This window comes from Delphinus delphis, chromosome 12 (genome assembly GCF_949987515.2).
Source record: "Delphinus delphis chromosome 12, mDelDel1.2, whole genome shotgun sequence".
Lineage (NCBI taxonomy): Eukaryota > Metazoa > Chordata > Mammalia > Artiodactyla > Delphinidae > Delphinus > Delphinus delphis.
This window is the reverse complement of record NC_082694.2, coordinates 35,241,735-35,264,397: the sequence shown is the minus strand read 5'-3', so window position 1 is coordinate 35,264,397 and position 22,663 is coordinate 35,241,735. Positions and strand designations below refer to the sequence as shown.

Genomic DNA, 22,663 nt, shown 5'->3' with positions numbered 1-22,663 from the left:
CCGCAGGTCTCCTTTAAGTCGGAAGCCGGCCGCGGCCCCCGCCCCCTCCCGCCCCGCAAGGGCGCGGGGAGAAGCGGACATTTTCTCCTTTTCAGCAATCTGCTCTTTCTTGTCCTTCGCCCCCGCTCTGCGTCCTCCCACTTCTCGCCCGTCGGGGTCCGGTAGGGCGGGGAGTGTAGATCTCCCCGGGGTGGGCTGGTGATAATCAGTTCCCTTCTCCTCCCGGGTGTGTGGGGGCGTGGGATAGGGGGTGATTGGGGGAGGACTCCACTGTGCCCTAAGGTTTGTGCTGCCCGGCCGCGGCCCGCAGGAGCCCCCCTACCGCCGCGGCGCCCCCCGCTCCCCGCCCCGCGAGGCGGGCGCAGCTGCGTTCCGCCTGTCCTCACCTCACCCCCATTCTGCCCCTTAGGTATTTCTCAATGACCGGCGCTCGGAAGACACTTCCGACCCGGGAGGGAGCGGGTAGCATTAGCTCCCGCTTTATCAGTTCCTTCCGGCCTGCCGGGAGCCCAGCCCTGCGCTCAGTTTGGCCGCGCCCGGGTGCTTTTATTATTCTGTTTAAATAAGCAGTCGTGTGTGCCAGGGTGTGCCAAGCGACTTTGCAGCCTGGCTGCCTCCCCCCAGACCCGCCGGCCGGAATGGAAACCCAAGCTCTCTCGTAATGAAGGGGATGATGCAAACTTAGAAACTGACCCGGCACCCGGGAATGATGCCCCACCCCCACCCTTGGCGCGCGGCGCCCCAGTCCCGGCATGAATGGCTGGAGCCCGATTGCATAATCGGCGCGGTATATATAGCCGGCGGGCACGCCGCTGACGCGCTCCTGCGTCCTGTTATCGTGAATACTTCATCGCCGATGGCGTTGGCTCCCGGGTCATTTTCCCTTTCAGCTGTAAGGCTGGGATTTTAAATAGCAGAGATGAAAGGCTCTTGTCCCTGCCTCCCTCCTCCCTTGAGTTCATGTATTATGAATGAAAGCTCGCTGCTTCCTGAAATCCCTACTTCAAGTAGGAGAGAGGCTCAAAGTCAAGGGTCAAGGCAGCGGTCCACCGAACCTCGTGTGTGTGTGTGTGTGTGTGTGTGTGTGTGTGTGTGTGTGTGCGCGCGCGCGCGCTCGCATCCGGGAGAGAGAGAGAGCAAGAGATGATTGACAGGATTGGGCAACCTTCTCGTTGAGAAAACGTAACCGCTTAGGGTTTGCCCCTGGAGTTTCAGTTTACAACTCTGCAGCCTCAATTTATGAGTAGTTTATGCAAAGGGTCCTTTCGGCTGTGGCTGCTCGCTCTCCCTCAGAAGGCCTCGCCTCTGTAGAAGTGCTGTTTCATTCGGAGGAGCTGGTTCCCTTTCCCCTCCGAGGCAGCAAACATCCCCGGCTGTAAAAGCCCTGGGGACGTTTGAGGTCTGGGAGAAAAGCAGTGCAACGGGTGTTTAGCCATTCTCTTGTTCTAGAACTCTTCTTAGAAGCTTCAGCTACGTCCAAAGATGAGGAAGTATAAACACTTATTCTTTCCAACTGTATTTCACAAATATGGAGTCATTTTAAAGATGACAGGATGCAGAGGTGTTTTTTACCCCTTCTCTTAAACACCAAGTTTCAACTTATTTTCTCAAAATAAAATGACTGGTTCTTCATAGATGTATTTCTGGCATGTGAAAGGCAGTGGTCTGGTCATTATTTTTCAAACTGGAGGCCCTTTCCTCCAACCTGCATTTAAAGTGCCAGGTGCTTTGTGAGGCTATGGGGATACAGTGGTCAATGAACCTCCTGCCCTCTAGGGTTTCAGTCAGGTGGGGCAACAGTCCCGTGAAGAAAGCGTTAGGACAATGGCATAACTGCTCTAAAACATGCGGTAAGCAGGAGAAAAAGCAGAGGTCAGGGAAAGGAAGGCTGCCCAGAGGAAGGGGTGTTTGAGCCAGATCTTGAAGGAAGGTGAGAGGGCGTACATAACTGACCCAAAGGCCCTAAGGTGTGACAGTGTGGGGAGCCAGGGTAACAGAGAGGCGAGGAGAAGGGCAGGTCAGGGAGGCAGCAGAGACCATGCTAAAGGAGGTTAGACTCTCTTGAAGTCTTGGAACCTTTTGCAGCAGGTTCACAGCTGAGCTATGTCCAGTCCCAGCTCTTTGCAGGGGCCCCTATAGTTATGCAAATTTAAGGTAAGTGGGCATCCATTGTTTGGGGGTTTGCAAACTGATAGCCCCTGGGTCAGATAAGGCCCCAGATAAATTTTGTTTTGCCTGCTTTTTTAAAGAAATCAAGCTAACAGTTGGAAATCAGAATATTTCACATAAAAATCAAGATTTTTAGCTCCTCCTGAAAAAACTCCAAAGATGTGGGGATGGTGAGTGCCAGATTCTTGCCTGGTAACAGTTGATTGCAGCAGAGTGGTTGCTGCCGAGTCTGTCCGGCTTCTGGCTCCTGTAGGCATTTGAGTTTTTGACCTCAGACATAAAAGAATCCTTTATGACTACTGGATCATGGTCCCACTCTGAGATCCCAGGTAGACAGAGCTTGGCACTAGGTACACAGCATTTTAAATGAGGAGCCTCTGGTCTCCTGGGAGGAAAGACACCAATCTTCGATCTCCTACCCCAAGACTCTATTATAAATTAGGCCAAACAGGGTGGTTTAGAATGGGCTTAGTCATAGCCCAGTGGCAGGGAAGCAATGAGGCCTCTAAAATAACAACGCTTATCCCCAGCTCAGGCTCTATTTCTGGGGAACTCAACCTAAGATCTCTGCCAACAGGGCAGGTGAGGTTCAAGTGATCCACTGGAAAACTCCCCAAATGGGATCATGTTTGTACCCTAAATTTATGGAGCGGCTTATATAAGTTACATACCCATTTTAAGCAGGGAATGCTAGACTCAGACTTACATTATTAATAGATTACTCCAGGCATGGAGGATGGTTTGCAGGAAGCAAAGCAAAGACTGGTTAGGGAGAAATTTTCTTCTTCCACAACAGAAATAACAATGCATGACAAAGCACAGTGGCATTGGCCATGGAGAGGGAAAACTAATTCCAAAGACACAGATGGGATGGAAATGACTTGGCTTTATGAGCTATTAGATATGGAGACTAATGGAGAGGTCTGGGATAACTTCCAAGTTTTTGACTTGGGAAATTGGATGGATCTCAGTGCCTCTGACATGATGGGGTAACAGGAGGAGGGCTTGATCACGAATAGACAGTTGCTACCACTCAACTCTGAGACCCACAAAATAGGTCAGGGATTGAGGGATACAGGGAGGCCAGAACATAGGAAAGCAGAACCTAGAGATGGAGATGGAGGGACAGTTCCCTGAGGACATCAGTTGAGCAACTGGATTCAACCTTGCCTGAAGCTTGAGGATGATCTGGCCTTTTTAGATCAAGTTGGGCTTCTGTCACTTCTAGCCAAAAAAATTCTAACTACCAAAATAGAAAGCCATATTTAGGATAGTGAAAAAGATTGAGAGGAACTAAGGAATGGAACATAAGGGAATTTTAGAATGTATGTTTGCTGTTTGCAATTTAACATAGGGACATCTGGGGTCAGTGCCAGGGAATTTCATAGAGATTCTGATTTAATAGAACAAATTTCTCCCAGGAAGTTAGTCAACATTTTATGAGTTGTACCAACCTCTCTTTTTGGCCTTAGCATCCCATTGTCACCACCTTATTTCACATCTCCAGCTCCCTTCTCACTCTTAATATCATGCCTCATTTTTACTACCTTTATTCCCCAGCCTCTTTCTTCTGTAAAGCTCATAACTGAGAAAGGATGCTTAATAATATAAGAATATGAACTTTTAGAATTGGAAGAAAATTAAAGATCATATGTTTGTGGCAACCAAACGTTTTACCCAAGCTTTTTGGAATGAGTAAAAGGAAAAGAGGAAAACAAAACTCAGTAAGATATGGTCCCTGTATCAGTTAGCTTTTGCTGTATAACAAACACCACAAGGGACTTCCCTGGCGGTCTGGTGGTAAAGACTCGGTGCTTCAACTGCAGGGGGCTCAGGTCTGATCCTTGGTCAAGGAACTAAGATCCCACATGCTGTGTGGCCAAAAACCAAACAAACAAAAGAAAACACAAAATTGTGTGGCTTAAAACAATAAACATTTTATTATCTCTCATGAGTGTGTGGCCTTTAGACCAGGTGACTGTTCTGGCCTCGGCCAGCTCAGCTGGGGCTAGATGATCTAGGATGGTCTCTTATGTATCTGGTGATTGGCAGGCTGACTGGTCTGGCCTGAGCTGGACTAGCTCATCTCTGCTCCATGTGGTCTGTTATCTTCCAGTAGACCTGCCCAGATTAGATCACATGGCAGTGGTGGCAGGGTTCCCAGATCAGCAAGAGGGCAAACCCCAAAGTACATGCATTTTTCAAGCCTCTGCTTGCATCACATTTGTTTATACTATCTCATTAGCCAGAGAAGTCACATAGCCAACCCAGAGTCAAAAGTCAAGAAGCAGGGAATTAGACTTTCCTTCTTGACCAGAAGAGGAGCAGAGTCACATGGCAGGGGATGTGCATACAAGGATGGGAGGAATTTGTAGCCATTTTTATAGTCTACTTCAAATTTCACAGTTAGGGAAGGATATTTGTAATAATATACATTGATCACATATATAAGTGCTATGTATTTATTTATACAAATATATGATAAATATATTAGAAAATATACTCTAAGCATATACGTATGTCATATATTTTAATATAAGTATTCTATATTTATAGGTATACTATTTATGTATAGGAGTACTATTGATAGAATTAACTTCTGCCTTTACAGTCACTGACTTACGGCCAAAGTAACTAAAACTGCTTAATGTTGAATAGATTTGTTCGTGCTATAAAACTCTTCTCAATAATTTAGTGAATGAAGAAAGAGACATTTCAAACTTATTATGCTTTCCCTTCTTTCTTAGCATGAAAATCCTGTCTCTGGTGTGCCTTACTTCTTAAAATAGGTATATTCCTAAAGAGATCTAGGCAATTGAAATATTTGTTAAAAAAAACAAAGCACAGGGCTTCCCCGGTGGCGCAGTGGTTGAGGGTCTGCCTGCCGATGCAGGGGACGCGGGTTCGTGCCCCAGTCCGGGAAGATCCCACATGCCGCGGAGCGGCTGGGCCCGTGAGCCATGGCCACTGAGCCTGAAAAAAACAAAGCACATATAAAAAACACTAGGAAAACTTAACTATTTAAGATTGCTATAGACTGAATAATTTGGAAAAGCAAATAATCATCCCTTAATTTGCTCATTGTATTAACTCAGATTTTATATATCATTTTGGAATTAAAGCAAGGCTTACTTGTGTACTTTTTTGATGGTAGCAGAGGTGGTACTTTTGATGGGGGAAATGATGGTGGAGATGTTGACTGGTAGTGGTGAAGGTAATAGCAATGATGGGGTGGAAGTGATGGTGTGGTGATAGTGGTGGAGGTGATTATGGGGATTACGGAAATGATGGTGGTGGAAAGATCTGAAATAGAAACTTTCAGTTTGCTGCAAGAGTTTCCCTGTGGTCCTCTCACCAGATCCCAGATATACAGACAGCTGGGCAAAGGCATTGAAGAAAGGACCAGAAAAACAGTAAGTCAGAGAAGAGAAGAAGATAAAATGTCGGATGAGACGCCCAGTAGGCCAGGCAATTTCCCATGATGCCAGGAGAGGCAACCAAGTACTCTTCTTCCAGGCCTCAGTTGGGTATCACTTGCTTTGCTCCAGGGAGGCTTCTCTCCCCTCCCCTTAGTTGGGCTAGGGGCGCCTCCCACGTGTACCCTCTTCTTCTACCCTAACGCTCTTTACACCTTTTGTAATTTGATATCTGCCTATCTATATTCCCTCCCAAGCTCACTGAGAGCAGAGACCACGTCTTTGTCTCTCTTACTGAATAGAGAGTCACTCTGACACATAGTGGGTGCCCTGTAATACTTACTGAGTAAATGAATGACAAGTCACCATGGTTTGCCTTCTTTCTTTCCCTCTAAAAGTGCCTTTTGCTCCATGGCATCAGAGAAAGTGCCCTTCTGATGACTTCTTGTGTGTTGCTGGCCCAGCCTTCTGATTTCAGATATGGGCTGGGAAGGTCCCCGGTTGAACAGTAATATAAAATCATGGAGTACTAGAGTTCAAAGGACATTAAAGGACCACCTGTTTTAAGATGAGGAAACTGGGGACCAGATGAGCCAAGTGACTCCGTTAAGATGACACAGATAGTCAGGGTCACATCCAGAACCGTACCTCAGGAACTCAAAGTCCAAATTCCATAACTAACGAGCCTTTGTTGGAATAATACCAGATGCACCCTTGGGGCTTATTTCTAGTTACGGTGATAGGACGCACTGTTGCTTATCGATGTTGAAGCTCGTTCATGAAGGAGAAAATGAAGACTTGCTTTTGGCTTTCCAAAGACTACTCAGGCGGCTATATATATATAAAAATATAAATATAAATATAAATATATATATAAATATATATATATATATATATAACACACACACACACACGTAGGCCACGCCGTGGGCCTTGTGGGATCTTAGTTCCCTGACCAGGTATTGAACCCAGGCCGTGGCAGTGAAAGGTGAAAGCCTGGAATGCTAGCCACTAGGCCATCAGGGAACTCCCAGGGAGCTATACGTTTTTTCTTGCATTATGGCTCCCGTTAAATTCTACTGCACACTGCTGGTCTAGGGCAATAACGGTAATCCCTTTCTCTAGTTCTTGGTTTAGGGGTGGTCACGGTTTTTTCTTTTGACTGAGCATTGTTTTTTTCCTTGTTTTTCCTTACACTGAACTGTCACAGGGTGACCAATAAAATGCAAGGAGATGTCTGCTAGGGAAATACTGGAAAAAATTTGAATCCCTGAACAAAAGAGAGATATGGGCCTGCCCTCAGAAGTTCTTGTTTGAGACAGTGGTGTTCAGCACTTCCAGGGGGAGAATGCCAAGAAAATCAAAGGAGAGCTGACTGAGAATCCTGGAATTTCTGAGCTACTGAGTTGACCAGACTTGGAACCCACCTACCTCTGGACTTTAGGTGATGCGAAATAGTACGTCTTTATTGTTTAAGCCACTTTTTACCAGTGTCTTGTTACTTGCGGTCAAACTAAGTGATTCACACTGTATTCATTCGTTGTATGCACAGAAGTCCCTGTTTTAAGCAAATCCCAGTGTTTCAACAGCAGGTGTCTGGTTGGTTTGCCACTTGCAGAAGAGGACTAACCAACAGAGTTAACTTCCAGACACATCTCTTTGAGACATCATCTGCTAACATTTGTAGGCTAAGAAATTTTTGTTGCTATTCATGTAACAACCAAACATTGACAATCTAAAAAACATAAAAACCTCTAGCTTATAAGCACACAGGTTGTATGCTCGTAACATGTGGTTAAAATTCAATGGTTTTGTTCCATTGTTATTTGTGATTATAAGAGTAAGCCCTGGGACTGCCCTGTTGGTCCAGTGGTTGAGACTCCGCGCTTCCACTGTGTGTGGGGGGGTGGGAGGGTGGGGGGCGTGGCGTGGGTTTGATCCCTGGTCAGGGAACTAGGATCCCACATGCTGGGCAGCGTGGCCAGAAAAAAAACAACAAAAAAAAAACAAATTTAAAATGCAAAAAAGTATAGCAAGGAAAATAATATCCCAGTAATCCCACCTCCCAGGTATAACCCCTGATAATATTCTGAATGTGTATCTTTATAGACTTTTCCTCTATGTATAGTGTATATTTTATTAAAATATACTGTATATTTTAATAAAAATAAGATCATACTAAACATACTCTTTTGTAGACTCTTTAAAAAGACCTCAGTAATAATATTCATGTGTTCAGAATCCTAAATGTCTCATACACGTTTTCCAGAAAGCAGCTATGAGTTGATATCATTCTCTTTAGTCTTAATGTACATATGTATAGATGTAAAAATAGTTGGCAAATAGTTGACAGCTGGCAAAATAGCTTCATATAAATTATTTTATTCTTTCGAGCCCCTGCTGTAACCCATCTAAACTAGTACCTTAGCATTTATAACAAATATTGAACCTATTTGGACTAGCCTTTTTCACCAACTAAATCATAAACTCCTGGAGGGGATAGGGAAAGCAATGACCAAATTAACTAAGTTCTAAACACATATCTATATCTATCAGAATGCATAGTGCATGCAAAGTACTCAGTACATGTTTATAGAATGAACAAAAATGCCTGTACTGTTTTTGTTTTGCGATTACAATAAATATTCTGTAGGCAAACTTATATCGCTGTTTGCATTGAAATTCTCATTTTACACCGGTTAAGATGACACAATGATTAACATCACAAAAGAAACAAACATTGGACTTCCCTGGTGACACAGTGGTTAAGAATCTGCCTGCCAATGCAGGGGACACGGGTTTGATCCCTGGTCTGGGAATATCTCACATGATGCAGAGAAACAGCCTGGGCACCACAACTACCGAGCCCACACACCACAACTACTGAAACCCACACGCTCTAGGGCCTGTGTGCTGCAACTACTGAGCTTGCGTGCTACAACCACTGAAGCCCGCGTGCAAAGAGCCCGTGCTTTGCAACAAGAGAAGCCACAGCAATGAGAAGCCCGCGTCCTGCAACAAAGAGTAGCCCCCGCCTGCTCGCCGCAGCTAGAGAAAGCATGCACACAGCAACAAAGACGCAATGCAGCCAAAAAAATAATAAATAAAACAATAATAATAATAATAATGAGTTGTGTTTAAAAGAGAAAAAAGAAACAACATTACTTTATTATCACCGACATCATCATAAATCTTTTAATGGTCCAGACTTGAAGATTCTGCCTGAAGTCTGTCTTCTAGTTCTGGACTCGAATTTTAACCATTGATGTTTTACCCAACACCAGACAGCTTAGAGTTGAGCAGAAGAGCCATCAGATACCCCAGTATATCAAACCTGATATTTTTGGTTAGCAGATTTTTAAAAATTCAGGTTTAGTCATTTCTGACTAAATGTGTTCATTTTTATCTCAGTACTTGCTGTCCCATAGCTGTATAATCTCTCCTTCCTATTTGTTCTTCCTCATTTCCACTCCCTCCTAAACCTACCATAGCCTAGCTTTTGTCCTCACCACTTCACATAAGCTGCTCCGAGTTTAGGTCATTTTATCTGATTGCTAAATCTGACAATCTTCCTTCAATATTGATTTGTCACCTAACCCTGCTGACCACTTCCACCTTCTTGAAAATCCTCCTCCAGCAGCTTCCACAACCCCAGCTTCTTGTTCCTCTTTACCTCTCTGTTTATTCATTTATTCCGCAAAAAATTTTTACTGAGTACCTGTGTTAAGTGTTATTATAAGAGTATGCAATAATGTTAATAATGCTGGCATCTACTGAGAGCTTTCCAAGGGCCAGGCAATGTTTTTAAATTTTAAACACTTTACATATATGAACTCAATCTCACCAGAGCGGGGGCTAAAACCTTTTTCTAAACGATAAATATTTTCTTAAAGGTAAATAGTTTTGGCTCTGCAGGCCCTGTGATCTATGTCACAACCACAGATCTCAACCACTATGGCATGGAAGTGGCCACAGACAATACGTAAATGAATGGGTGTGGCTATGCTCCCATAAAATTTTGTTTACAAAACAGGTGGCTCAATGTGGCACAAGGGCTATAGTTTGCCAACCCCTGCTCTAAAATCTAATGTAAGTTCTGCTGTGGCAGGAACTTCTTTCTGTTTTGATGTATCATAGATAGGAAATATTTGGTGAATGAACACTCTCCTTCTAAGAGAGGAACTACATATTTTAATCTCCATTTTACAAATAAGGACACTGAAGCACTGAGGTTAAATAACTTGCCCAAAGTCACCAACTGGTATGTGACAAATCCAGGATCTGAACCCACACAAGTCTGACGTCAGAGCCTGTGCTCTTAATCACCGGCTGCAGAGCCGTGGCATGGAGGAGAAGGTCGGCGGCTGTTCCCACGGGAGAGCAGAGCAGTTATTTTAGCTGGACCTTGAAGAGTGAAGAAGAATTCACCAGGAAGAAGTGAAGAGGGAATGGAGAGGCTTGGCATGCTAGGATGTAGAACCTGCAAGTACACAAAAATGCCTGATACCGAATGGCATTATGAGCAAACTGACAGCCAAGGAAGAAATTTGCTTAGGGAATGCATTTACTTTTCAGTAACTCACATGTCTGGACACAGGGTTTAAGGTGGAAAGTGGTGCAGATGTGGCTAAAGAAGTATGCTGAGGGCCCTTGTGTGAACGAATTTGGATTTCAACTTGGAGGCAGATGGGCTACAGAAGTGTTTTGAGCCTGGGAAAGAATGACCGTATTTGCATTTTAGATCCATTTTTTAAATTACATTTTATTTTAAAATTAGATGATACATGAATATTGTACAGCAAACAAAAGCTGAAAAGGTCTTCCTCTTGCCCATCTCCAGCCTTTCAGTTCCCTGTCCCAGAGGCAACCACAGAGTCCAGTTAGAAAGAAGACTTCCTCTGTAGTTGGAAGAATGGATTGGGTTGGGGTGAACTGAATGTTTTATTAATTAAGTTAATTTAATTAGTAAAGTTATTAGTAAATTGATTTAATTTTTCTCTTTAGGGTGGATGATAATTAAAAATGGTTGAGGAAGACTGACCTACACTTTTTTTTTTTTTTTTTTGCAGTACGCGGGCCTCTCACTGCTGTGGCCTCTCCCGTTGCGGAGCACAGGCTCCGGACGCGCAGGCTCAGCGGCCATGGCTCACGGGCCCAGCCGCTCTGCAGCATGTGGGATCTTCCCGGACTGGGGCACGAACCCGTGTTCCCTGCATCGGCAGGCGGACTCTCAACCACTGCACCACCAGGGAAGCCCTGGCCTGCACTTTTATAGATAGTTCCTCTATTAAATCCTCTTCAAATGACTCAAGTTGTGTGCATCTATTTCTGCCCATGTGCCAAACTGATAATGGATAGTGAGGCGAGGATGCAGGATGGTTACCCACATGGTACATGACCATAGAAAAAAGGCAATGTAACATCTTGGTACTAAGCACTGCCTGCTGGGATTAGAATCCTGGCCCTGCTGTGTGACTTTAGGGAATAATAATGGTACCTATCTCCTAGAGGTTGTGAGGATCTCACTCTCTGTGTGTTAGCTGTTGTTCAAAGAGTTGGATGATAAGAGCTTCAAAGGAGGAAGGGGTTTTGCCAGAGGGTGGAAGAATAAAGGTTTAGAAGTCGGATTGAGGAATACGGAGAGTGCCAACACCACTTCCCATGCCCATGGGCGTGGGAAAATGAGTAGTATCCTTTCCAGAATTCAACAAAGGAAGAAAGTTCCTTGGGGAATACATTCACTTTGCTGTTGAGTCAAGGAAGGAGCTAAAAGGTTAAAGGTGAAAAGAAGTTTATTTACAATTGAATGGAGGTTCTGGGGCATAGAGGAAAAGGCCTGAGAAAGGAGAGGGCAGAAGGTGGAAAGAAAGCCCAGAGCGGGATGGCAGATTGGAGATTAGGGTAAGGGAGAAGAGACCCAGCTGGAGGCAGGGCCACTGCATATGACAAGTCTGGGCTGAGTAGGGCAGGGAGAGGACAACTATGGTCATACCTAACCAGCTGCCTATTTTTGTAAAGCCCACGAGCTAAAACTGGTTTCTACATTTTAAAAATTGCACTTACCAATAATGCATGAAACTGATATGAAATCCAATGTCAGTATTTATAAACAAAGTTTTGTTGGATCACAGCTGTGCCGATTCATTTACCTATTTTTTCTGTGGCTGCCTTCACACTTCAGTGGCAGAGTTGGGCAGTTGCAGCAAAGACTGAACGGCACACACAAGCTGAAAGTATTTACTGTCTGGCCCTTTACAGAAAAACTTTGCCGGCCCCTGCTCTGGTAGGTCATTCATGGTCTACAATATGTATGGCAACCCTGGAGTTGTGCAACACAGGGCCCTGGCCCTAGGAGTACTCATTTAGGATGGTGGTAAAGGATGACAGTGAGGAAATGCATGGATGGAATTACATGGCCTCGAGGCTCTTTTTTGGAATGTGGGCACAAAGTTGTTTTGTTAGAACAAAGCGAGAACAAAGTTGTTTTGTTAGAATCCAGTTTGGCCGCCTGGATTCAATCCACCAGCTCTTGGATGGTGAGGGGCTAGGTGTGGTAGACACGAATGGTTGCCCACACAATCTCCATCTCTCCTCTTGCTCTTTATGAACAGAAGCCTGATTTTATCAAGGTGTTAACGTGCCCTTTTAAAAACAATCCTCTCGGGGCTTCCCTGGTGGCGCAGTGGTTGAGAGTCCGCCTTCCGATGCAGGGGATGCAGGTTCGTGCCCCGGTCCAGGAAGATCCCACATGCCGCGGAGCGGCTGGGCCCGTGAGCCATGGCCGCTGAGCCTGTGCGTCCGGAGCCTGTGCTCCGCAACGGGAGAGGCCACAGCAGTGAGAGGCCCGCGTATGTAAAGAGGGTTGTTGATTTTAATTCATTGAATAGACTGGGAATCCATGAGTTCAGACTGAGAAATAGATGGAGGAAGAAGAAAAGTTCTTCTATAGGGTAAAAAGAAAAATAATAAACTATAGAATGAATGACAGAATTAGAAAATCACTATTTTGCAATCACCTTATTATTCTTTCAGGTAAGAGCATCAGTGAATGCTAAAATTAACAGGTGAAAATTTGATGAGAAACATGACGGTGATATAGTCGCCAAGCATCTCCCCCACATTCTTACTAATTTAATTTCAAAGGGGAAAATAGTAACTTTGTAGTAGGGAAATTGGACCAATACCACCTTACCACCTTAACCAAGTGATCACAGTTAATAAAGATTATGTGCCCCCTGATATGATGCCCTGAGAAGGACACCACATCACTTCTGTAGGATTCTGGTCACAAATATGTAACCAGAATCATGAAAAAACATCAGACAGTCCCAAATAAGGGATGTTGTACAAGTAACTGGCCTGCGGTCTTCAAAAATGTCAATGACATGAAAGATAAAGAGAGCTTTAGGAACTTTCTAGTTGAAAGTAAACTAAAGCAACATGACAACAAAATGCAATGTGTGATTCCGGGTTGGTTCCTGGAGTAGAAAATATATTTTTCTTTGTGATAAAGCGCATGAGGGGGACAATTGGCAAAAGCTGTAGATTAAATAATAGCATTGTATCAATGTTAATATTCCGATTTTGATCATTGTATTATGGTTATGTGAGAGAAGACCCTTACTTTAAGGAAGCATATCCTGAAGTATGTAGGAGTAAATATGCATGAGGCAGAGAAAATGATAAAGTAAACGTGGTGAATGTTAATATTCGGAAAGGTGGGGTGGAGGGTATACAGGAGTCCTTTGTACTATTTTTGCAAATTTTCTATCAGTTTGACATTATTTCCAAACAAAAAGTTAAAAAAACAAAAACACCTCATCTCTCCCAGGCACTCATGGGGTGAGATATTCGTATCCCCAATCCTGGCCAATGAGTTGTAGTTTTTAGCCTAATGGGTGAGGCTTTTCAGAAAACAATTATCTTTCTGAGAAAAAGGGGGAGGCTTGGCAAATGACTCTTGCCCTTTGCCCTTCCCCTTCTTTCTGCTTGGAACACAGGCTTAATGCCTGAGGTGGAGCAGCCATTTTAGGACCATGAGGACAAAAGGATCTGGAAGGAGCTTGAGTCTTCATTAAGCCCTGCCTGGACTGCCTTCTAGATGAGAAAGTCAGGTTTCTATTACGTGCAGCCAAATGCAATTCCAACTAGAACATCTAAGGCTCCCAGTGGTGTTTAAGGTTTAAAGCAGCCTTTTTCATGGGCAATTGCTTCTAACTGCCCCATAAATGTTGATGTTCGCTAAGTTTGGGTCCTCAGCCTTCTCTCTCTCTGTGGTCTCCTTGGGTTACCTCATCCACTCCTACTTACCATTTAAACTCTGATCACTCTCAAGTTACTATTTTCTAATTGCTAGGTATTTTCTCCTAAATTGCAGACCACGTATCCAGCTACCTACTGGAAACCTATGCCTATGGTCCACAGTCACTTAACAGTTAGAAATCTGAATTCTATTTTCAGACACACACACACACACACACACACACACTAAGGATTCTCTTTCTCTATGCCTCTCTCTCTTTCTCTTCTTCCAACCACCATCCAAATACTTTCCCAAGTCAGAAACTTAGGAGTCATCCTCTCCTCCTATTTTCTCACCCTTGACATGCAATTAGTCATCAGGTCATGATGACTCTATTTCCTAAATAGCTTCTGAATCCATTTCCTCCTCTTAATTCTCATTACCTGGACAGACGCCTCATCATCTCTCACTGGTATTTCTTCATTAATCTAAACAATCTCACTGCCTCTGTCCTTTGCTCCCCTAACATACTGCTGTCTGTTATCTTTCTAAAATGTAAATATGATCACTGTGCTTTCCTATTTAAAAAATTCCTGTCAATTAACTGCTTATGGTAATAGCGTCCCCCCCTCCCCAATTCCTAGTACAGTATGACAATGCTCACAGATTAACTTTCCTCTCTTGGCTGCCCTCCAGCACCACATCTCAGAAGGGCTGTTGACTGCCCTGGCTGGTTTGTTATATTCTTAGGAGGCAACTTTTCCTCGGTTCCAATAAACCAGTGGTCTTCCCTTGTTCCAATGCTCGATTACTCGCAGCAAGTTGTACCTCACTTTATTCCATGTCAGATGACCTACATCGTTCTCTTATCTCTAGCAAAAATAGATTTTATATATTGATTGAAATGAGATGTGGGAGCCACATGTGCGATGGTGAGAGTTGAGCATTGCCTGAATCCAATGAATGCCATTCATATAGATATTTTAATCTGTATATGGTGGCCCAGGTAGGTGAGCTCTAGGGATGTGTACAACGCAACCTGGCTCCGCACTGTGGGTCTCCTGTTGCATTGACTGTTTTTGAGGTAAGCAAGCCTCTGGTCCTGGGACCGATTCCTCCATTTCCTGAAGCCAGCTTCTGGGACTTGGGTGGGACGTGAGAGTCAGTAACAGAGCCGGAAACAAGGTTACTCAGCTTTGGAGGTGCCAGCCATGAGCCTTGTCCTTTAATAACCTTTCCTGCTCTGTTCCTAGAAAAGTACTTTTTTTTTTTCAAAACCCAGATCAAATGGACCCATTTAAGCCTTCCCTCACCCAGGCAGATTTAGACATTCCTCTTAGGAGCTCCCATGGTTCTCACCACCCTATAATACGATTATGTATTTGCATGTTCATTTCCCTGCTTCTGGTTTCCAGCATCTGAACACAAATCTTACTCCTTTTAGTATGTCCCCCAATGAGCGTATGTTCCCTAAGTAAAGCCTGATGTGTGGGGAATAATCAAAAAGTGTGTGTTGACTGATTAAATGAATGGATGTTTCTTCTAGGTTCCAAGTGGAGCATAAAGGAGAGAACTGGGACCTGGGTACCACTACCAGTTAGTTCTTCCACTAACTAGCTTTGTTACAACGATCTCCCAACGGATCCTTCCCCTCATCAATGAAGTGGAGACAATAACACCCATCCTGGAAGAGTTGTTTTGAAAATTAAAAGGGTGACTGATTATTCATTCAGTTGTAGGGATGTACTAAATTCCTTTCATGAACGAGGTGCTGTGTTAGGCACCAGAGGTATAACATTGTCTTTTCCTCATAAAGGTTTGCAATCTAGTGAGAAAGGCAGATAATTAAACAAAAATCTACAATAAAATATAGTGAGAATTATAATAGGGAAAGAACAAGATACCAGGGGAAAAAAGAACAGGGATTATAATCTAGTCTAGGCATTAGGAAAGACCTCTCCAAATGGTGTAAAACATGGGTAAAGTGCTATACTCATGTCAGGTAGGATATTATTGCTATAGATGAGATTGCCTTTGGGTTCATAGGAGGCAGGCATCACATTGCAAAGTAAGGCTTCCTGGAAAATGTGGAGCACTGAGCTGGACCCGACTTCCTCTGATGTTGCTGACCAATCTGTATCAGAAGGTCATGCCCTTTGAATCCTATTTCCAGGATCAAGGATGGATTTGCCTTCCTCGGTCCACACTCCAACTTGCCTTGTGGCTCTGAGAACCAAGCCCTCCTGTTAAAGAAGAATATAAACCACAGAGATGGGGAATGCTATAGGAACATTAGAGGGGCCAGTGATGTTTGTAGGCCAGGCAGCAAGGTAGCACTCTTGACTTCTGCCTGCAAACGCATCCAGAATTCGACTGCCTCAGACCACCTCCTCTGTAACCGTCTGGTCCAGGCCACCATCATCCGTCACTGGGGTGACTGTAAAAGATTCCAACATGGTCTTCCTGTTTTTACCCTTGCCCTCCTACAATCTGCCTCCACACATATTCCAGCTCTAAAGTTTTTTGTTCCTTCCTTTGGGCACATTAACTTGAAGAAGACCAGCTGTTTGCAAGGCAAGGAGGGCTTGGGTGAAAGAATGTGGAAGGAATTATGCTCGCTGGCAGGGTGAGGAGATGCAGGTAACTGGTGCCTGCCTACTCCTCAGTGGGAACCTGTGGTAGGTAAATAAACGAGACCAAATAAGCCTTCTGATGTTGCGTTTGTATTAAAGCGTTTTTAGATAAGCCCCTGCTCCTTTACCCTTTCCCAGACTCCCCTCCTCCACATTTCCCACACATTCCCTGAGTTGCTTCCTGGCTGCGAACATCCCGTCTCTCTGCCCCCTCATCTTCTTTTCCTGACTCACCCTTCACGGTCTTTCCCAGCAATGCCTGAATATCCTCTTGTCTATCAAAGCCAGCTCCAAACAGTCATCATAATGTCCCAGACTCAAGGAAGGAGCGGGGGAGCCATCACCCCATGGTCAGCTCCTGAGGGTGCCGAATAAAAATGCCAGACACTCAGTGTGGGTTTGCAGTGAGGACAGTTGACCTGACCCAGGGATTCAGACAGGACCACATCTTCCAGGATGATCTGCTTCAGATCTTGGCGTTTTTCAAATGCCAGCAAGGTGAGGAATGAAGACACCTTTTATTCCAACACCTTTATTTTTCTTCCCCCAATTTCTATTCTGAATTTTTAAAAACTTAAAGTTGAAAGAAAGAGCAATGAAATTGCTAGATTCTTCACCTAGATTAACAGTTGTTAACATTTGCTTTCTTTTTCTATCCTCTTTTTTCTTTTCATGCTTGAGATTATCTATTCTTTATCTATCTCTCTATCTATCTATCTATCATCCAATGTTGGGGAGGAAAAATTTTTCCTCTACTCTTCTTGGTGCTTTGGCTGGTCTAATAATCAAATTAACATAAGAAAGAGTAACTGGAGGAAAACAAATTGAATGACATACATATGATGCCCCCATAAGAATCTGAGACCCAAGGGCAAGGGAGACAGTGAGGCTTATATGCCATCCTGAGCTAAGGAATGGGGCTTCAAAGGTGAGGGTAAGTCACAAGACAATAAGAAGAGCAGATGTTTGGTAATTAGGTGGCTGCCCTGCCAAACAGATAGGTCATTCAGATGAAAGTTATCTCTGGTAATAGCTCTCTCTCAGAGCCAGACCCCTAACTAAATTCTTTTAAGTAGTTAAGGGGTAGGTAGAAAGTTCTTCCTGAGTCTTTTGGGCTTCCTTTGGGCACATTAACTTGAAGCTCAAGTTAATTGAGCTTCAAGTTAACTCAAAATAATTCACATGCCGAAGTGGTACATTTTGGGGAGACTTGCTCTGAACCCCTTCACTATCTACACACACACATACATGGTGAACCTTTGGAAATTAAATTGCAGACAACTTGATACTTCACCCCAAATACTTCATCATGCATTTCCTAAGGGAAAAGACATTTTCCTATACAACTCAATCCCAATATCACATCCACAAAATCTAACATTAGTGAAAGAGTATTATCTGAAATACAGTCCAAAGTTTTCCAATTGTTCCAGGAATGTCTTTTAAAGTCCTCCCCACTCCACCCCCCAATCCAGTCAAGGATCAAGTGTTGCATTGTTTTGCATTTGGTTGTCATGTCTCTTTGGTTTTCTTTCATTTAGTACAGTCTCCTCACCTGTTGTTCTTGTTCGTCTTTCACAACATTGACATTTTGAAAGAGTCCAGACCAGTTGTCCTGTTGAATGGCTCCAACCTGGACTTGCCAGATTGTTTCCTTGTGATCAGGCACTCTGGATAAACATTTTTTGGCAAGGATATAACATGAGACATTTTGGGGATTTCCCTCTGCAAGTCATCAGGAGGTATGCATCAATTTACCCATTATTTGTGATGCTAATTTTGACTGCTTGGTTCAGGTGGTGTCCATCAGATTTCTCTATCGTAAAGGTACTTTTTACCCTTTGTCATTAATGAGGAATAAAAGAGAGGTAATACTTTGAGAGCAGGAAATATCCTGTTCCCCCAAAATCTTTTACCCAATGATTTAGCAACTATTGGTGATTTTGCTCAAAGCATTTATTATTACATCAGTGGTTGCAAAATGGTAATTTTCTGATTACATCCTTCCTTCTACATTTATTATCTATCATTTATTTGTTGAAAAATAGCGTCCCATCCCACCTTTTAAAATGTTTAACTCTGAATTCTAGATTCCTTTTTTTGTTTTGTTCAATGTTATAGTCCTCTATTATCACTGTTTTTTAATGTTCAAGTTTGGTCAGTAGAGCCATCACCTTTAATATTTGATTATTTATATTGACTTCTAAGATTATTATTCCAGGGCAAAGAGTTGTTTTCTGTTGCTTTTTTTTTTTTTTTTTTTTGGAGTAAGTTTTGGGATTAGATTTTGGACCAGAAATTTGAAGGTCTAACTAGGATTATATGTTCTGAGATATGTAGCAATTTGAAGAATTTCTAGTTGGCTTAAAGCACATGTGCTCATGAAATATGAATCAGAAAAAAAGAAACTAATTTATTTAGAAGGAGAAGATGAAGTTATAGAGGTATCTCCAGAAACCACCATTTTCATTACACCTCGAAGTTATCAGACATTAGAGAATATTTTCTTTTAATCTAAAACCTTCCAGGGCAATGCCAGGCTGATGAGAGGCAATAGGCGTCATCGAAACAGGGCTTTGTAGCTATATAACTGGTTCAAATCCAAGGTCTTTCCCAGCTGTTGACTATGGACAAATTACTTCACCTTTCTCACCTGTTTCCTAAGTTAGGTAATGAGAATACATGTATCCCGTACTTTTTGAAAGTTTGCTTTATGCCCCTTCGCTTTTACGAAAGACCTGCATTAGTACCTGTTTTCTATAACTGCAAGACATCCGAAGAGGATTTTCACTTTTCAAAAAGCAGTCGGAAAGTGAAAAAAGGCCTTCAGCATTGGTTTTGCATGAGCCATCCTGGAGGCAGCGCACCCCAAGCAGCAACAGTGAAACAGCCGAGCTCTTTCCCTGGGAACTGCACTCAGCATCTCAACATTCAGCTGCCATAGTTTTTAACTGTGTCTGTGAGCATCCATTAGCAAGACGTGTCGTAAGGTAATTGCTTCTTTGCTTTACGCCGTTTCGGCATATGAAAAGTTTCATAGGAACACTCTCTTTTCGGATAGTGGGGGAAACCTGTACTGTTAACCGTGCGCTAGATATTTTGTCATGATTAAAAATAATGTAGCTTTAGTGCTTGTCAAGTAGTAGTAACTCAGGGCAAGTCATTCCTTTAAAAAGAGAAGTAGAGAAGGGAACTAAGTTGGGTTGCATGAATGGCTAAAAGCCTGTGTTGTAATAGCTGAACAAATGTAAATCAGTTGGCTGCGCCGAGATGCTCTAAAACCATTTCCTCTGCTCACGGAAGCCTGTAGCAAATGCATCTCACATACTGGAATATACGCGCCATGGAGCAGGGATTTCCATCTGTTTTATTCACTGTTTTGTCCCCAGTATCTAAAACATAGTAGGTGGCTCATTAGGTATCTTTTGAATGAGGGAATAAATGAATGACTGAATCAATATAGCTTACCACTTCTTATGTAACTCATAAGGGGCAGCCTCTACCTTCCTCCCCCTTTTCTAGAGTTGGATTCCTATGACATGAAGTGGTGTTGTCAGCTTGCTACTGCCACAGTTATGCTGTCTAACTAATTATCCTGAAGCTCAGTTGCTTAAAACAACAATCCTTTATTCTCATGCTCATAGGTCTACAGGTTGACTTGACTAAGCTAGGCTGGCTGTTGGCTCTGGGATCCAAGCACCAGGTTGGATTCAACTGTGTTTCATGTGTCTCTCATCCTCCTTGGACCAGTGGCTACCTGGGGCATGTGATCTGTTCCCTGTATCTCCTTCTGGGACCCAAGACGTAGGGTATGGGTGTTCGTGTGGGCATGGTCTCTCTAAGCTGAGTTGACTTTTAGGTTTTCCCATCATTCTGACAATATCGGCAGGTGATTTTTGGATCTACTAGATGCAGACATATATACACGCTTCACATTCCCATTTTCAAGGCAAGCATGAATTCTCAGAGGTAGTTTGAGCTCCTAGGAGCTATGTGCCAGGTACTATTCTAAGAATGTCATGCGTATTAATTCATTTAACTACAAACCATCCGATGAGATGTGGTTCTATTAATATTAAGCCCTTTTAGGGACAAGGACAGATAGGTGCAGAAAGGCTAAATAACTTGCATAAGGTCTCTCACTGGTAATTAGGGGTAGAAGCAGGATCTGAACCCAGTTCTCTGTTTTGTGGCTTAACTTTACCTACTGCGCATTTCAGTTTAGTTGTTCAAGATGACCAGCTGTGGCTTTTTTCAGAGGCTTACAGGAGTGGCTATGGCAGACTCAAGCTCTCTGATGTTTTGAGCTACAAATATGTGAACCGAAGTCCGGTCGATTTGCATTTCTGGATTTAGGAGCAGATATTATTTATGAACTAACTGACCGACTAACAGGGAGGCCCCAGTGGAAGCAGGATGAAAGCAGAGCCAGGCTTTGCATGCAGTTACCACGGGGCCTAACTCTTCTTTCAGAAAATATCTCTCTGGAAGGGAGGCCTCAAACTGTGGATCCCCATCGTGGCGTTGAAAAGGCAACAGACAACCCTCCTTTTCTAGGCACCTCCCCAAATAACTCTCAACAGGATATGGCTCGTTATATTAGTTCTGTAATTTTATTTTCCAAATGATGCTTATCTTTGAATCTTGGCTGGGGAAGTTATAGCTAAGGTTAAATGAGGTTCAATGTTTTATGACAATACTTCCTTAGATTTACACATGACTTTAAAAAAATGTGTATGGGGCTTCCCTGGTGGCGCAGTGGTTGAGAGTCCGCCTGCCGATGCAGGGGACACGGGTTCGTGCCCCGGTCCGGGAGAATCCCACATGCCACTGAGCGGCTGGGCCCGTGAGCCATGGCCGCTGAGCCTGCGCGTCTGGAGCCTGTGCTCCGCAACGGGAGAGGCCACAACGGTGAGAGGCGCGCGTATAGCAGAAAAAAAAAAAAATGTGTATGTTTTCATCTCTTAAAACCTGTGACAAAATACTGGATTATCTTCCATGCTGTCATTCATTTTCTACATTTGATATAAGTACTGAGCACCTCTTATTGTCAAGCCCTTCACTGGAACTGGGAAAGACACACTGAGCAGTAACCAACCAGCCTCTGATCTCAAGGAACTCATAGCCTAGTGCGGAGGTGGACGTGACACCAAGGATCTCATAAGTAAGTGTACAATGCAGCCGTGAGGTGGGCTAAGGAGGCCAGGGCCTGGTGCTAGGAGAATGTGCATTGGAGCAATTTGGTATAGTTCTGGGAGGTCAGGGAAGGAATGCTTAAGCCAAGAGGGGGGAAGCAGCATGTGCAAATGCCCTGGACTATGTCTAGTATCAAGGACTCGGCCAGGGAGGCTGAGCAGAGCCAGGGAGGTGAGGGCAGTGGCAGAGGCCACTGGAGAGGTAATGAGTGCCAGATCACATGGCTTTTACAAAATGTAGTACCCAGGCTCTACCCACAAATATTCTGATTCAGCTGGAGGAGGGATTATATGCAGGTTTTTCTTTCTTTCTTTTTTTCTTTTTAGGTTCCTTCAGGTAAAGCAGCCAGGGTTGACAATCATTAGCCTAGGGTTATTTAAGCCTTAATCTAAGGGCCTGGGAAACTACTAAATTGTTGACAGCAGGGGATGACATGACTCAGATATACATCTTAAGCCCCTAGGATACCTGTACATACATACACCCAGTGAAGAAAAAAGGAAGCCTTAGAAATATAGATTTAAATAGCTTTCAACTTTACAAAAAAGACTTTTTTTGAGATGAAAAAATAGAGACAACAATAGATGTGTATTTTTTTTCCTAAAGCTACTTAGGTATATGTTAGAATCTCTGGCTTTAGAAATTTGAATTCAAATAGAGTGATGCAAATTTCCAAGTCTTTGAAAAATTTTCCATATGTCCTCAGAAAACTCTCATCCTAAATCATGGAAGCTCCTTCCTTTAAAGTGAAAACCTTATACTCACCTAGGCTCTCTATATTTTTAAAAAATGTTTCCATAAAAGAACCACAGGTCACAGAAATTATTCTGATTTGAATACTTTGGCTACAGTAGGGAATTTGTGTGATACCTTTCCAAATAACTTGCCTTCCAAGTAAATCAGTTTGTTGATATTGAAAGTGTTTCCATAATAATATTTCATCTGATTCTTACGTTGTGTGGAAATTGGGGAACAAAGACATCAAAGTCTCTTTCAAGGTCAGACAG

General features: G+C 43.3%; 1 long non-coding RNA gene across 1 annotated transcript; it reads left to right on the top strand.

Annotated features, from left to right (window-relative positions):
- The first annotated feature begins 56 nt into the window (after positions 1 to 56).
- Positions 57 to 10,814, top strand: LOC132434850 (uncharacterized). The gene is made up of 3 exons (XR_009521433.1): positions 57 to 161; positions 6,796 to 7,042; positions 10,655 to 10,814. It is a non-coding gene; the product is annotated as an uncharacterized lncRNA (long non-coding RNA).
- The last annotated feature ends 11,849 nt before the right edge of the window (positions 10,815 to 22,663 follow it).